This window comes from Heloderma suspectum, chromosome 6 (assembly GCF_057233095.1).
Source record: "Heloderma suspectum isolate Gila_16-S chromosome 6, 16-S_ref, whole genome shotgun sequence".
In the NCBI taxonomy this organism is placed as follows: domain Eukaryota; kingdom Metazoa; phylum Chordata; class Lepidosauria; order Squamata; family Helodermatidae; genus Heloderma; species Heloderma suspectum.
The window spans coordinates 107,505,839-107,518,461 of NC_139463.1; positions in this window are offsets into that span (position 1 = coordinate 107,505,839).

A 12,623-nucleotide genomic window follows, 5' to 3' on the forward strand; every position below is an offset into this window, starting at 1 on the left:
ACAGGCAGAACTGAAGTACTTTGGCCACATAATGAGAAGACAGAAAACCCTGGAGAAGATGCTGATGCAAGGGACAGTGGAAGACAAAAGGAAGAGGGGCCGAACAAGAGCAAGATGGATGGATGATATTCTGGAGGTGACGGACTCCACCTTGGGGGAGCTGGGGGTGGCGATGGCCAACAGGAAGCTCTGGCGTGGGCTGGTCCATGAAGTCAGGAAGAGGCGGAAGCGACTGACCGAATAAACAACAACAAAGCTTATGTATACCAGTTGCTGGGGATCATGGGCAGGGTGGTGGTGTTGCACTCATGTCCTGCTTGTGGCTTTCCTGTGGGCAGCTGGTTGGCCACTGTGTGAACAGAAAGCTGGACTAGATGGACCCTTGGTCTGATCCAGAGTGGCTCTTCTTATGTTCTTATTTCTCTACCAAATGCACGAGGAGAAAGAATGCCCACAGCTGCTTATTCGCTGATATTTCTCCTTGATACCTTTCCTCCAGACTGACTCCTCCAGCCTTGGCTAGTTAACTCTGTTGAAGGCTCTCTGGAGTTTGCTCTTCAAGGGGCAATGTAGGAAGAGGATTCGGTCTCTTCTCTCCCCAACAAATGGGGAGAGCAGTAAGGCATATCTGATGCTTTCAAATAATAAAAGACAGTGTATGACTTTGCTTTACTTTCTTTTATGAATTTCTCCCATATTTTGTTTTGTCATTGATGAAGTAAACTATTAATAACAGAAATTGATGCATTTTGATTTTATTCTGCTGATTTGCTTATGTGTGTGTGGCCACTTTGGTTTGGGCAGGAGTTGGTTTTGATTTTTCAGAACTGGAAGAGACCATCTAGGCCATCATGTCCAACCCACTGCTCAGTGCAAGGATCCAAGAGGCTGTCTCCACCAGTGATTTACTCCAAGCCAGCTGTGTGTTGAGGTTCTTAGGGATACATGACATCATGGCCATCCAGCAGCCACCCTGAAGTTATCAGGGAAGAGCTGGATTTCCTGTGTCAGCTTAAAGTCCGATTCTTTTCCTTGTCAGGTTCTCCTCAGTATAGTTGCTGTGTGCCCCAAACCCCACCTTTACCTCAGATTAAGGATGGACGAAAGTCCCTTACCTGGTCCCGCAGCTTGCTTTGCGGTGGGGGGGAGGCACTTTGGTTCTCCCCCGAAGTTCTTGGCGGGGGGGAGGCAACCCACCCCTCCAAGCCGAAATTCAGGCCGGGGGGGAGGCGCCCCATCCCTCGCTGCCGAAATTCAGGCCAGGGGGGAGCACCCCGTCTCCCCAGCTGCGAAATAAAAAAGTAAATTAAAAAAAAAACACGTGATAGGCTACGTAACGATTTACGTAGCCTATCACGGCTAGATTTTCAAAGTCAGCCGTGATAGGCTACGTAAATCTTTACATAGCCTATCACGGGTGACTTTGGAAAAAAAAAACCCGTATGCAAATGGCGGCGCCCATGGGCACCACCATTTGCATTCCTTGTTTGGGCAGGGGTAGTCTACGTAAAGATTTACGTAGACTACGGCAAAAATGAGGGTTGCAAATAGCGTTGCCCTTATTTTCGCCATAGTCTACGTAAATCTTTATGTAGACTACCCGTGCCCAAATAAGGAATGCAAATGCAGTTTGCAAAACAGACGCAGCAGCTGGCCGTGGCTGGAACTCCAGCTGCGGACAGCCCTGGTCAGCGGCTCCGCAGAGCTGCCACTGAGCAGAGCCGGCCCAGGGAGGATGCCAGGGGGAGGGTCAGAGCACCTCCCCTCCACCGCGAATCAAAGCTGGAAAAAGGTAAGTGACTTTCGTACATCCGTTTTGACTACGCTAAAGCCTTTGATTGTGTGAATCGATTGGTTCAAAATTAGGAAAGGAGCATGACTAGAGATGGCCCCCCGAAATCTGTGGTGGAACGGCCTGTCCCCCCGCCCCCCCGCGGATCCTCCCCGGGATCGAGACTTACCTGGGGCGTATATTCCGGGTGGCGGCGGCAGCGGCAGGAGCGGCAACGGCTGGTCTTGGAGTTTAAATTTAACCCTTTAAAGGAGAAAGAAGAAGAAAAATTATTTTCCTTTGTTCTTTTCCTTTCTTTTCCTTTTCGTTATTGTTGTGTCCTCATAAGAATACTGCATTGTTGGGAAATTGTAGTTATTGATCAGGTTGTTGGTATTGTTTATTTCATTTATAAAGACAAAATAAATAAAAACTATTTAAAAGGGGGGGGTTCACAAGGTAAAGCCACTGTCTGAAGTAGATCTGGGAAAGTACAAGTTCAGAAGCCCACACAGGACTGCAAATACTGACCCAAGGGCTCAGGCTCAGGACCAGGGAAAGCGAACCTGCAGCCAAGGTAAAGAGGGCAGGCCACCAAATAGGGCATCAAATATTGCCTGCCCTAAGAAGAAGAGAAATAAGATGGAACAGCAGAACAGAGAAATCCTTAGGTAAGATATACTTTAAAGATGTGTTTCCTTTAATACATGAAAGAAAGAAAGAAAGAAAGAAAGAAAGAAAGAAAGAAAGAAAGAAAGAAAGAAAGGAGTTTTACTCTGAAAATATTGACACACAACACAGGTGCTGGGGCAGATACCTGGAACCTCAGGTCAAAAGCTACCAGGTACCTCCATGTTTTCATTATAGAGAAAGGAACTCAGAAGGAAACATAAGATTTGGGTTGCAAGTAATACTCCCTGCCTTCTGGAAACATGCAGAGGTATATAGCAATTCATCACTTCCTTAATTTAAAAAAAATATATATCACCCTCTTCCTCCCCCCCTTTTCCAAGACATCCAGTGGGGACAATTGTTTGGTTTTGTTTTTAAAGTGGTGATCTGTGGTTTGAACTGTGTTGCAATCTGCCCTGGAATCTATTACGATTAAGGGTGGTATATGAAGATTGCTAGCTCTTCCCCTCACTAAATACCGCATGTAAGCAAGCCAAGTTCAGCCATGAAGGGAGGAGAAGCAGGATTGGAGTTGGCATAAGGAAACCAAAGTGGCCACTGTCTGCTGGAATGTTTAGAGAGACCTCGTTACATCACACAGGCAGAGCCCAATGCTCAAACAGAGGAGAATAGTTTCTTATTAGTAGTAAGGAAATGTAGCCATAGCATTCTTCATTGTACAAAGTGTTCTCCAGTTCTCCTTTCCCCAACTAAAGCCGTTTGCATCTTGCTCCTAACTTACTTAAGTGCAGGAAGTTTATGGAGGAATTATGTCCCACTAAAAAGACAGCTTCGGCTATTGGGCGGTATAGAAATGAAATAAATAAATAAATTAAATAAATAAATAAAAACAACACAAGGTTCTTTTCTGTGTAACCAGCTTTCCTCAGATCCAGATGCCAGCACTGAAATGGCCTTTCCACCCTTCGGAGTCAGCTTTTAGCAGCTCTGTGCTTGCGCTGAAAATGGGCAAACAAAAGAGAGCATGGAGAGAAAAAAGGAGAAGGGAGGGAGTAGGCACGTCTCCTTAGAGGAACAGACTGAGCAATACTTTATTCATTCCAGATGCCTTCAAACCCATTTCAGTCCGACTTTTCTGCTGACAAGGAAATACAAAGTACAGCAGAGGCTGGGAGGAGGGGAGGAGGAGAGACCACTCTTCTTCCTTCTTGTCTCTGCCCTCACCCCCTCGGTGCAACCTCAGATTATTATTATTAGTATTATTATTATTATTATTATTATTATTAAATTTATTAATTGCCCATCTGGCTGGTCACCCAGCCACTCTGGGCGATGTACAACATACAATAAAACAGCTTAAAACAATAAAATTCTACAATAAAAACATTTCTAAAATACCCTAACCCACCCCAAATGCCTGCCTGAACAACCACATTTTTAATGCACGATGGAAGCTAATTAAAGAGGGGGCATGACCGAGTTCCTTAGGGAGGGAGTTCCACAGAGTGGGGGCCACCACAGAGAAGGCCCTCTCCCTCGTCCCCACCAGTCTAGCTGTCTTGGCTGATGGGACAGAGAGAAGGCCATCCGAGGCTGATCTTGTTGAGCGGCCTGTCTGGTGCTGCTGGAGGCACTCCTTGAGATAGACTGGGCCGGAACCATGCAGGGTTTTAAAGGTCAAAACCAACACCTTGAATTTGGCCTGGAAAACAACTGGTAACCAGTGCAACTCCTTCAGCACTGGAGTGATGTGATCTCGCCGGCGGCTGCCTTTAATCAGGCGAGCCGCCGCGTTCTGTACCAGCTGCAGCTTCCGAACCGTCTTCCAGGGTAACCCCAAGTAGAGTGGATTACAGTAGTCTAAACAAGAGGAGACCAGGGCATGTACTACCGATGGGAGAAGATGGTCGGGAAGGAAGGGGAGCAGCCGCCATATCAGATGGAGTTGATACAGCGCTGTCCGGCTCACAGCTGAAACCTGAGTCTCCATGGACAGCTGGGAGTCCAAAATGACCCCCAGGCTGCAGACCTGGTCTTTCAAGGGTAGCCGTACCCCATTCAACACCAGGTCAACATCCCCTAGCCTCTTTTTGTCTTCCACCAAAAGTACCTCGGTCTTGTCAGGGTTCAGCTTCAGCTTATTCCTCCCCATCCAGCCACTCACCGTCTCCAGACATTTGGACAGGGATTCTATGGCCAACCTTGGTGAAGATTTGAATGAGAGGTAGAGCTGCGTGTTATCCGCATATTGATGACACTGCACCTCAAACCTCCTGATGATAGCCTCCAGCAGCTTCACATAGATGTTAAATAGCATCGGGGAGAGGATGGAACCCTGTGGCACCCCACAAGTGAGTGGCCAAGGGTCTGAACACTCCTCTCCTAGTGCCACCCTCCGGTACCTACCGGAGATGAAGGACCGGAACCACCGCAATATGGTGTCTCCAATGCCCAACCCCTCCAGGCAGTCCAGGAGGATACCATGGTCAACGGTATCAAAAGCCGCTGAGAGGTTGAGGAGAAGAAGGAAGGAGCATTCACCCCTATCCAGAGCCCTCCTCATATCATCTACCAAGGCGACCCAGGCCGTTTCTGTCCCATGCCCAAGCCTGAAGCCCGACTGAAATGGGTCTAGATAATCAGTTTCTTCCAAGTGTGCCTTCAACTGCACCGCCACCACCCGCTCAATCACCTTGCCCAAGAATGGCAGATTTGTAGGGATGGCGGAGAATTTCTCCCTGAAACTTCGGGGGGCCGAGCGCCAACGTGTTCGGCCCCCCGAACAAGTTTTGGGGAGAAATCCTCCGCACCCCTCTGCACCCCGCACCCCCCCCCCCGGGACGGGACTTACCTTCCCTGAATGTCCCTCCCGGCGGTGGGTCCGGCTGGCGGTTCGTCGGGTGTTCGAGCGGGGCGGCCATTGCAATAAAAGAAAAAAAAAACATCCCCTGATAGGCTACGTGACGATTCACGTAGCCTATCACGGCTAGATTTGCAAAGTCAGCCGTGATAGGCTACGTCAATCGTCACGTAGCCTATCACGGGTGACTTAAAAAAAAAAAAAAAGTTTGTACGGATAATGGTGGCCCCCATAGGGAGCCACCATTCCCATTCCTTATTTGGTCTCTGTAGTCTACGTAAATGTTTACATAGACTACGGCGAAAATAAGGGCAACGCTATGGATTGGAGTTGGAGCAGCAGCCTCGGCCAGCCAGGTCTCCGTAATACATGCCAGGTCTGCACCCTCATCCAGGATCATGTCATGGATGAGGGAGGTTTTCTGGGTAACAGACCTGGCATTGCAGAGCAGCAAACGAAGGCCAGAAGATGGGGTCACACCTCCCGCAACCATCCTTTGGCTCTGGACAGGCCCGGAGCAGGGGACAGATATTACACATCTCTCCTTGTTCCCCTTACCTGGCATGGCCTGCCCCTAGCGCTCCGCCAGTGCCTGCTGCCCAGCCTCGGTATGTTCTGTCCCCCAACACTCCCCCCACTGCCTCCATCAGGTGGACACATGCCCACTCGCTCCCACCTATCAAGCAGGCTACCCACCCTGAAACACACAACAAAATCCCCCCAAAAAAAACAAAACAAACAAACAAAACAATTAAAATCCCCTTAAAAATAATGCCAGGCAGGAGTCCATGATAGGGAAGGCCTGGTGGTGGTGGTGGTGGTGGTGGCGGCCGTAGCAGCGGCCGTGGCAGCAACAGCAGCAGGCCCACCTCTTCCCCGATGGTGGCTTCTCCTGCAGGCCCTGGCTCTCCCAGGCCACCTCAGCCAGCCAGCTTATGTAGCCCCTCCAGGGAGGGGCAGGTGGAACAGCACAGCTGGCTCAGTACCTGGGGGCCTGGTCCTGCAGAGACTGGCGGTCTGCCAGTCAGAAGTCTACAGGGAAGGCCTGGTGGTGGCGGTGGCGGCGGCGGCAGCAGCAGCAGCAGCAGCAGGCCCAGCAGCAGCAGGCACGCCTCTTCCCTGGTGGTGGTGGTGGCTTCTCCTGCAGGCCCTGGCTCTCAGAAGATGCCTCAGAACGGTGCCTCATGCCTAGATCTACTCTTGTGCAACTGGGTCATCTTATCCATGTTTACTCAGGATTCAACTGCATTGAACAACACGCCATGTACTTCTGACTAAAAGTGAATCCAGTCAGCTATTGGGGCTTCTGAGAAATAGGAGGGGAGTACTAGCATGTTTGGGACAGCTCCAGGTTTTGCAGACGTACAACAAACCTTTCGGGGGCAAAACAATGTAGGGATGTCAGAGAATTCTGCCACGGACTGAAATGGGATTGAACACCCTTCAGTCCGTGCCACGGAATCCTCTGCGGAACCACGAGGTCCTGCGGAGCCAGCAGTCATACGGCTTTTTTTTCATCGTCTGCAAAGAGTCGCAAAATTTTCATAAATAAAAACGCAGTGTAGTATATTCCAATAATAAATACGTAAGGTTAAATGAATTGTGCTCACTGCCTTGTTTGCGGGTGTTCTTTTTAAACTGAAATCCTCTGTCTCCGTTTTCTTTCAGCCAAAACACTTCTTCTTCCTAGGGGCTTCCCAAAAGAAGGCTGTCTTAGGTGTGCCTGAGCAATAAACTCTTTGTTTAAAGCAACGCTGTTTTAAAGAAAGAAAAAACCTTTTAAAATGACCATGCCACACCCGGACCGGCAAGAAGGCATAGGAATGTGAATTTTCAGGGATGTAGACTCATAAACTGGGGGTCTTCCTGGTAAAAAGAGATGGTTGGAGATGGTGGCATTCATATCTGATGCACATACTGGAATATGGACCTCAGAGGAACAGGTGGTTTGTCTTGTCTTTTCTTGAGCTGATATACAGAGATTCGGAGACAGGGAGGAATCCAGAAGTACAACAGGAACCAGCAGCCGTTTCATAGAATTTATGGTCATGGCAAGTACATCTTGTCATTCCATGTGTTCCACACGGCTGTGATTCATCGCCATCACCTGCTGGCATGTTCTGAGGCTTGGCATCTCCTCCAGGACATCCAGCCACATTTGTGTGTAAGATCCCATGGTGTCCAGCTGGTCTACCTGTATATTAAGCACCTGTGTCTAAAGGATACTCTCAGAAACATACCAGCAGAAGGAGACACTTGGCCCACTACTCTGTGTGACAGAATTAAATTACGTCTGGTAAGAGGAAGGTTTCTTGTGCAAAGGTGTGAACTCTCTCCAACATTCTATTGAGGAGAATAACAGGTGGAAACGCATTGCGCTTCTCGTTCCTAAACTATTTTGCATCCTGAGAACCTGTTTCTCACCTTTGTAACTTACTTTGGATGCTCATCTCCCTCCGCTTTTTCCTTTATTAACATACAGACAGGATGGTGTGTTTGAGCTGAGTGGTTAAGAGCCTTTTTTGTATTTCCATTTAAAAAATGTGATCAAACAAACAACAACAAAGATCAGTTGAACCCTGATGACCACTTCATCATTAGGTTTAGTCAAGAGTCTAGTCCAGGGGTGTAAAGAAATGCTGTTGGTTCAAGGGCTGAATTCAATTTTGGAGAAGTTCTTTTGTTCCAGTGATGAGTGAGGTCTAAAGCAAAAGGGATGCAGCCCAAAGCACAAAACTACCAGCATACTTTAGCTTGCAATGCTTACTGCCAGTAAGTAAATCCTAGGAGAGGCATTTCAAGTTTTTAGAATGGGGAAAAATGTGCAAAAGGCTGGAAACGAACAAACCATCTGTGGTGGGGGGATTGGTGGTGTTGGCCAGGTGAAGGCTCAGCTTGGGGCTCCAGGAGTGCTGGATTTGTTTGGTTTTAATTTTTGTGAACCGCCCAGAGAGCTTCGGCTATTGGGTGGCATAGAAATGAAATAAATAAATAAATAAATAAATAAATAAATAAATTGTTGACCAAATATCCCATTCAGCAGTTGGTCTGGTTTGTCTTTTCCTGTTAAGAGTGCTAAGCCAAAATCCTAAATAAGTGACCACAGCATTGATAGTTGGAGGTTGGTTGGAGTGGTATCAGTTGAACTCCTTACCAACCTGGGACAATTCCATCTCCTAACAAAGGCCACCTCAGTGACTGTTGTGAAGGTAAGACAATGTAATTAGGCCATTTTGAGCTTATTGGAGGAAGGATGGGATATATATGTGATAAATAAGTAGTGCAATATGTTGGTGGGGAAAACAAGTAATGAATTCTACCCCCCCCCATACACACACACACACACACATGATTTTCTTTTTCATTTGTTCAGAGATAATTAGGAAGAGACACAGCGAGCCATGGCTGCAAAGAGGCTTTGTCTATTATGGCTGCTACTGGTGTTCACTTGGATGATGGTAGGGATGGAAGCTTTCCATGGTTATGAATACTTCAAACTACATCATGTCGATTTTCCAAAGACAAATGCCCGGAATGACAATGTCTACTGCAGGATGATTCTGACGAAGAGATGCATTGCCTTTGGAATCTTTCACACGTACATCATTCATGCCTCAGAAGAGCAGCTTCAAGACATCTGCACCATGGATGGCAAACCAGTCACTAGGGACCATCAAAACTCATCTCCCCTTTCACGGACTTCCTGTTACGATGGCTCATGACCTCACTTTCTCTGGTGAAGGCATCACTGGAATAATTGAAGTTCGGTGTAAGAATGGAAAACCAGTTGGATTTCTGAGATTTCGTAGATTTGTTCGGCTCCCAAGTCGCTGAATGTCTCAGGCAAAAACGTAGGCCTAGGTTGTAAAAGATCTGGAATGTTAATGAATTTAGATCTGCCTTAGATGACCTTCAGTCTAACTAGAGATTAAAATGTCCACCCTGCTCCCATTGGGCTTCCCTCCTCCCTCCTCTGATCCTTCGCCTCACTTTGCATGATTTCCTTGCTTGCTACTTTTCCTGCTGTACGGCTGCAGCTGCTTCTTGACATCCTGCTGCCTTTCTGGCTCTCCCCATGGTGACTCAGATAAGCATACCTGGAACACTCTGATCAGCTTGTGAAAACACACCTGACAATTACATCACTACCTCCAGCCTAGATTGCATAGCTCAAGGGGGTGGGGAAAGAAGTTGGTGTCTGCATAATTTAGCAACCACATCTGGACATTTGGGCTACAATCCTGTCACCATAAGTTTAGTTTCCCTATGTGCATTTTAAAATTATATTGCTTGTCTTTGGCTGGAGGAGGCTTCAGTTATATGAGGCCTCACCTCCAGTGGGACTGCCCAGTCATGGATTTGCCACTGCAAGAAGAACTAGGCCTCTATGTAAATACGGCAATTTCTTGTAGTTCTTGAGATAACAGACCTTCTAGGATGTGTGACAAAGGAACTCTCGTTGCATTGTGTTCAGGGGTGGAAACAGCAGTTGTGGTCCTGCACCCCTCTATGTAGTCTGCTGATATTGTCCTGCCTTGGCTCAAAGTTCCCAGGGGAGCCACCCTGAAGCAGTTGCACTTACTGGAAGGACAAGGCAGAGTCAGGTCCAGCTATGCAGGATGGCAGGACAGGGTCTTTCAGCACCCTGGCCAGATCTATGCTGGCTGGAACTCACTAAGGAACAGCTGTTGTCTCAGCAACATGCAGAGGCCTTCTGAAACCATCTGGACCTGTGTTAACTCTGCCTGCTCTAAGGAGCGGTCTGCTTATTAAAGGACCATTTTCTGATTCTGCAGCTGCTGGCTCCTACTGGCAATGAGGACTGTATTGGAGGGGTGCCCTCTGAATCTGTGTAGTGTACTAAAGGTACATCCTCTGGCCTGGAAGATCCCCGATTAGTAGATGAGAGGTAACTGGATGAAACCTCCTTCCCCTCTGAGTCCTCCTGTGAGTCATAGGGGGGAATCTAAGCCAGAGAACATGTGGATTAGGGATGTACGAAAGTGACTTACCTTTCTGCGGATTATGTTGAAGGTGGGGGGGAGGCGCTCCGTTTCTCCCCCCCAGAATCCTCGCCGGCCGGCTGTGCTCCGCCGCTGGCTGCTCAAACATCCAGCCGCTGGCTAGCAGGGACAGAAATGGCAGCGGCCGTAGCCACCGCCATTTCCGTCCCTGCAGTCAGCCGTGATAGGCTACGTAAATGTTTACATAGCCTATCATGACTGATTTAAAACAAAAAACAAAAACGCGCATACGCAAATTGCGGCAGCCATGGCCACCGCCATTTGCATTCTTTATTTTAGCACATCTTCTTCTACGTAAACATTTACGTAGACTAAGACGGCAAAAATAAGGGGAACGCAAATAGCGTAGCATCTACGCTATTTGCGTTCCCCTTATTTTCACCGTCTTAGTCTATGTAAATGTTTATGTAGACTAAGATGTGCCAAAATAAGGAACGCAAATGGCGGCGGCTGTGGCCACCGCCATTTGGGTACGCGCATTTTTTTTTTTTAAGTCAGCCGTCGTAGGCTACGTAAATCTTTCATGGTGTTTTTTTTTAAATCTAGCCGTGATAGGCTACAGAAATCTTTACGTAGCCTATTACATGGTTGTTTTATTAAACCTGGAAATGGTTTAATAAAACAAACGCAGCCGCCCCCACCAGAAAGTTCCGCCCCAGGTAAGTCTCATCCTGGGGGTGGAGGTGGTGGCGGGCCGTTCCGCCACCAATTTCGGGGGGGCCGAATGCACTGGCATTCGGCCTCCCCAAGATCCGTGGTGGAACTTTCATACATCCCTAATGTGGATGGAAATCGATGTGTGGAAATGGAGGTAGTCTCAGAGGAGATGTAGAGACCTCCAAGACTTATAGACTCAGACAACTTTAGCATGCATGCCAAGGCTGCTTGTGTGGAGTGGTTCAGAACTTCATGGCCACCATGACAGCCATGGGCCTGTCTCAAATAATATCTTGTCCAATACATGTGGCATAGCACACATTGGGTTTGGTCATCTAAACTGGAATGGAAGAAAATGATATGTGGGTAGGGGACCCTATGATGACTCCAGGGTTGTTGGAAAAATCCTCCACGGACCCCAAAGAGGCCGGATTCTATTGAATCCAGCCCTCTGAAGTCCGTGGAGGATCGGTTTTCCTACCTAAGCCTCCTCCGTGAAATCCTCGCCGGCAGATCCTGCCTGCCACCTGCTCTGAAGCCCCAGCAATATGGCCACCATTGCTGTATTGCTGGCTGGACTGATGGACTGCACACGCAAATGGCGTCCAGCATAGCGGACACCATTTGCATCCCTGCTGTTTGACGTGCTAGGGTACGTAAATCTTTACATAGCCTATCGCATGAAGGAACAGGGACGCAAATGGCGTATGATCACTCCTAAATGTGCTCAGCCAAACAATAGAGCCATATTGGCTCCTTGGTATTCTGAGAAGCTGGGAAACAGCAAAGTCAACAAGTAGAATGCAGCTGGTGTAAAACCCGAAGCAAATATGACTAAAAATATGACCCTTTTAGGGCCTATTCCATGGATGTGACTTTGAGGAGGGGAGTTTATTTCTTCCCCATCACTGTGTCTGCACAACATTTGCCAATAGAGCTGTTTCAGGTGGTCAGGAGTCTGCTTCGTATAGTTCAACACACACACACACACACACACACAGGCCCATTGTGTTACATTTGTAGATACAATTATTTATATTTTCTCCAACTTGGATACCACCATTCTGAAAGAAATGGAGATGGATGTAGCCATGGCACCCGCTTGTCCTGTAGCTATGGATACTTCTCAGCTTGTGCAAGCTGCTTCGAGGACTGAGGCCTATCACTTGGCCTTTAGGTCCTTGCTCTTGCTGGCTAGACAGGTCTTCCAGGGCTGGGCATACAACATGAATATCAGGAGTGGTCAATGACTCATTAAGGGATACATAGTTACAGCATTCCTAAAGGAGGCAGTAGTAAAACCACTGTTGAAAAAGCCCTGTCTAGATCCCTAGGCTATGAAGAATGATCACCCAGTTTTGAATCTACCATTTCTGAGCAAGATCTCTCCACTGGTCCTATGCCAATCTTTATCCATTCAGACAATTAGGCCAAGTCTCCAATCGACTGCTTCACCCCAACAGAGGTTTGTATCTTTCCTGCCCCAAGATTAAGCAGGGCAAGCCCTATATGGGGATAGGACCAACACATTTTATTTCCTTGTACTGGGACTTGAGGACTTGGAGAAATCAGATGATGTGCCCTGTAATTTTTAAAATTAATGTGTTAGGCACTGCTGATGTTGGAAGCCCCACAGGTAATCAGAGGTCCCCATGGGGAAAAAACAACAACTGATACC